Here is a 5488-nt window from a genome sequence, read left to right on the forward strand (position 1 = left end):
GTTTGAAACAAAACACCCACCGTTGCGGAGTGTGACTGTGTGTAGAAATTACCGCTTAGTAATTTACATCTATTATTTCACTTAATCTTCGCAATAATCCTAGGAGATAATATCCCTCTCGTTTTGCAGCTGGGACTTCGCAAGGGTGCTTTACCTCTGGAGGTCACATACCTAGTAGTGGTGGACCAGGGACAGAAGCCCAGGTTTGTCTGACTCCAGAACTTATTCTCCAACCACCATGTGACACTCCCTCCTAATAGTAGCTGGAAGGCTTCAACAAAAGTAAATAAGATGACATTCCAGCTATAGGGATTTATTTTACCCATACTTCTCTGACTGGATATATTGTCAAATTCCCAAACTCCATTTTTAGGGAAGTTGCAATTTCTCCTTCCCACCGATCCTTTAAGAACAGGATACTCTCTGCCTAGGGTGATATAGGTTCAATTCCTGAAGGAGGGACATCACAGTTCATAACTCCTGCTGGTAAGGAGCTCACTGCTTATTAACTCTGAACTTGTGAACGTCCACAGGTAAGAACAGAGCTACACATCAGAGTACAATCCAGTCTGTTCACTGATGGTGCGCAGTAACTTTGACCTTGACCATCCTGTTGTTCCTTAATCTGATGTATATTTATTGTGTTTGTATCTATTTTATTAACATTTGTAGCCACGTCATAGTCTGTAAGTGATGGGCACTGTGACCGTTGAAGGAAGTGTTTGATTATTCTGTCATCAAAGCGTTACTTTAGACTTAAAGAGATTGCCACCCAAATCTAACGTTCTGATGTTTTCCAGATGTCTCTATTCATTCTCCTGTTGGTCTGTATAGAGATCAACAGGGAGAGCAAATAAAACCACTCATAACCCACAGCTAAAGTGTATCTAGGAAACAGGAAGCACTATAAACTTCAGTTATATATAAGTGGGGAAGTAAATGTCCCAAACCAGCAAAGACAACTCCCCAGCCCCCATCTAAAAAGGTGCCATTTGTTAAGATACTGCAGTTCACTGCACCAACAGAAGAGGGCACTCTTGAGTTAGTGAACTTAGGGAGCCACCCAAAGGATTTTAGAAACAGCTGTTCTGTGGGTCTAGGAACATCCAAGTTATTTAAGAATGATGTGAAAATGGCAGGTAACATCCTTTAAATTTTACTATAAAAAGAAAATAGAAAATGAGAATGAAAACTTTTCAGCAGAAGGAAGAGAATACTCCCCCTTAAAACAGCCACAGAGCAAATGAAAACTATAATACCACCTCCCACAGGAAGTGAACATCGTCGAACAAACATGTGAAGGAAAGAAAGCTTCAAATAGAAATGTGAAAACCAGAGTAGAAACAAACAAAAACTAGGAAATGAGAGATTATGACTCGCCAGAAAGAATTGAAGAAAAAGACAAAATCATCACAGAAATGAAGACAAAATTACAAAGTATCCATTTATATTCTGTTGAAAATATAATATAGGATATTGAGAAGAAGAGCAAAATCAGTTAAGACAACACAAATGAGATAAAGAGGTGGAAAGGCTCAGAGAGTGATATATAGAAGATAGATAAAGAAGATCCAACACACAAACAATTGAAGAAAGAAAAGCAGATTAATGGAATAAAACTAACTTTACAAGTTATTATCCAAGAATGCTTTCCAGAAGAAAAAAAAAAAAAGAGATGAGAATTTACATATTTAAAGTTTATATATGTATCTGGAAAATTTACCCCAAATGCTTAAATTCTAGACATAGCCTAATAAACTCAGTGGTTAAAGATAATAAAGAAGGAGAGGAAGAGATGGAGAGGGAGGAGCGGGGGAAGGGAGGAGGAAGATGAAAACAGCCCTCTGGCCTCCAAGCAAAAATCCCAAGTCACTTAAAAAAGGAAGAAAATTAGGTTGGTATCAGACTTGTCAACTGCTACATACAAAGCATGACCACGATGGGACAATATTTTTAAGAAACTTTAGGAAAGTGTGAAACAAAGATTTTATATCCAGCTAATTTTTCCTTCAAGTATCAAGGTTATAGAAAAAAAGTTTTAACTATATAACAACTCAGGGAAAACTATACTAACAATATCTTCCTGAAAAATGCAGTAGAGGACTATCATCACCCAACTAAATATTAACTATCGACATTTTGTAAAAACACTGGTGATTGAAACCATCAGTTAAGACAACACAAATGAGATAAAGAGGTGAAAAGGCTCAGAGAGTGATATATAGAAGATAGATAAAGAAGATCCAACACACAAACAATTGAAGAAAGAAAAGCAGATTAATGGAATAAAACTAACTTTAAAAGTTATTATCCAAGAATGCTTTCCAGAAGAAAAAAAAAAAAAAGAGATGAGAATTTACATATTTAAAGTTTATATATGTATCTGGAAAATTTACCCCAAATGCTTAAATTCTAGACATAGCCTAATAAACTTAGTGGTTAAAGATAATAAAGAAGGAGAGGAAGAGATGGAGAGGGAGGAGGGGGCGAAAGGAGGAGGAAGATGAAAACAGCCCTCTGGCCTCCAAGCAAAAATCCCAAGTCACTTAAAAAAGGAAGAAAATTAGGTTGGTATCAGACTTGTCAACTGCTACATACAAAGCATGACCACGATGGGACAATATTTTTAAGAAACTTTAGGAAAGTGTGAAACAAAGATTTTATATCCAGCTAATTTTTCCTTCAAGTATCAAGGTTATAGAAAAAAAGTTTTAACTATATAAGAACTCGGGGAATACTATACTAACAGTATCTTCCTGAAAAATGCAGTAGAGGACTATCATCACCCAACTAAATATTAACTATCGACATTTTGTAAAAACACTGGTGATTGAAACCCAACAAGTTTCAAAGCTGCTTTGAAAGAGGACCTCAGGTTTCTGAGATTAATGGGGTATATTCATTCATAAGATCCTTGCTAAGCAAGTTTGAGGATTAAAATAATGAACTAAGTTGTGATGTTTTCACCAAATCCAGAATCTTTGAAGACAGATTAGGACATGGCTTTGGAGGCTCTGGGTGCCGAGTGTGGGAGGGAGTGGACGTAATTAGTGGAGCTTTCGAAAGACCTGAAGCAGTTATGACAGGTGCAGCTCATGGAAGAGTTTTCTAGGAAGAGAATACAAGTTTTGAATTTGGTAAATTTATCGAGAGAAGGCACCCAAGTCCATCTTGAAGTCGTAATTGTTTGTTTTATGGAAAAGATCTCTATAGACTATTATCTCCTTTTGTTATCTAGACTTGGGAAGATACTACCTAGAAATGGTGGCAAATTTATGGCGCATGTGTTTTTACTACTTTCCTCCCAAGTGTTGCACATCAATGACTGATCTTGGCAATGCCTTTCTTTTTCATGGAGCTCTAATGAAGCCTCGGAATTCTACTCAACCTAGCACACCAGGTGGCCATCACCATGCTGTCTGCGTCTGTTATAAGCTGAGATAAATTTGCTATCCCTGCCTTAACTGTAGGTCGGTGGTTTGATTATTTAGCATCTTCCTCTTGCTTGTGGCCTCTAACGGGTTTACAGAACACTGTCTCAGCAAGCGTTTATTGGTCACTTGGTAAATGTCAAGCACCATTTTAGGCAATGGACATAATGAAATGATTAGGACATATTCCCATCCTTCGGGAGGTTTCCAGAGCCCAGAAGGAAATGAATGGTTCTGCAGAATTTGCCTTATAAAGGTGTTACTCTTAAGTTATACCCAGCATTGCAGTGATCATGAAATATTCTACTTTGTAGAAAAAATCATGGGCTCATACAGACTTCTAGGTTTAGCATGGCGAAACATGATGATGCCCCATTTCTCAGATAAGGTGAACTTCCTTACTCTCTTTCTGTAATAGTCGTTATTCAGAGTATAGTCTGAAGACCAGGAGCATGGCATCATCTGGGGACTCAATCATGCAGAATCCCAGGCCCGGCGCCAGGCCTCGTGAAACAGAATTTGCGTTTCATTGAGCTACCCAGTGGATGCGTGTCTGCCTTAAAGTTGGAGAATCACCGCAGAGCTGCTGCCATCTGCCACCCTTCTTTCTCCTCCACGACACTTTTCCTCAGTCTCCCCCTAACCAATCGCAGGCACACACCCCAATTCCAGCTTCTCTCTGTCATCGTTTTCTGTGCGCACAGCAGAGATAGGAGCATAAAACCTCAGGACTCTTAGTGTCTGTCCCGCGGGGTGGCCGTGAGGCTTTCCTGAGGTGACCAGGTGTTTGCTGTAGTGTCTGGCTCAATAAAAAAATGTTGGTTTGTGAATGACACAGGTAATATTCGTTTAATGGCAAATCGGGGACTTTGAAATAGCCTAACCTGTTCCTCAGAGGAACTTCGGGACCTTCTAGTTGTTGGGCTCTTGTTTGATGCTTTTAAGTAAACACCCAATAATATGGTACCTGGAGTACCCTTGCGGGGCTGGTGGCATGCACACGTGCACTCACATTCACACACGCACACACGTACATGCACACGTGTCATTCATGTGCCAAGGGTCACAGCTGCGGTGCCGAGCTCTACCTTATTGAACAGTCCATGGAGACCCCCCGCCACCAGGTCCCAGTGCCACCTCACGGCGCCCGCTGGCTTCTGGGAACCAGAGGGCAGGCAGGGGCTTGCTGCTGGGACCGCAGTGTTTCCTGGGCCGCGAGTGGGCAGGCCGGGATGGGGACAGCCCAGCCCCCCGGCTCTCCAGCTTTGCAGGTTGAAGGGCCGAGGGCTCGCAATGCAAGCAGGCCAAGTGAGGAGAAGCGCTCCGAGTTCTTCAGCTGTCAACTCCCTGGGTCGGACTGGAAGCTTCCACGAGCTCAGCAGGGGCGCCCCTTTCCTGGCCTTGCCACACCAGCTCGCTGTGAAGTGTTTCTAAGAGAATAAAAGCCCGTTGTGTTAAAACACAGTGCCCTCCACCAGCCGGGTGGGCCCTAGCCGACCCGTCGGACACCCCTGGCGCTCGGGCTGGCTCTGCAGGAGGTCACCGTCGCCTCCCTGTCCTTCAGAAGTCAGAGTCTCCCCGAAGAGGCAGATCTGCTTCGCCACACTCCTGTCTGTGAAAGAGCCCCCATCGTTTTGGTCGCCTCCCAAGGCACTGCCTGTGGGGGCGGGGGCACCGCCGAGCCTCTCCTTGCAGAGTCGGTGTGTTCAGAGCACTGAATGGTTTCTACCCGAAATAAAGGCAGCTGGACTCACGATGCTAAACGGGGACGAGGCGTGCGGTTTCAACGCGTGTCAGTGAAACGCAGGGCTTGTCATCCTGGTCGGATTTTGTGCGGTGAAATGAGGAAATGCTCATCGTCCTCCCCAAACCCCAGCACTACAAGCTGCCTGTCCACGTCGTGTCATTCGTGTTTCGATGGGTAAGGTGTGAATGGGTAAGAAAAAGCATGTGAGTGCTGACTTCACATTCTGGGCCCATCTTTAACCAGTTGTGGGTCTTTGGGCAAATCGGTCTTAACTTCATTCGGCCCCAGCTTTTTGAAAATGTGAAGCAGG

The sequence above is a fragment of the Pteropus alecto genome, unplaced genomic scaffold, assembly GCF_000325575.1.
Source record: "Pteropus alecto unplaced genomic scaffold, ASM32557v1 scaffold115, whole genome shotgun sequence".
Lineage (NCBI taxonomy): Eukaryota > Metazoa > Chordata > Mammalia > Chiroptera > Pteropodidae > Pteropus > Pteropus alecto.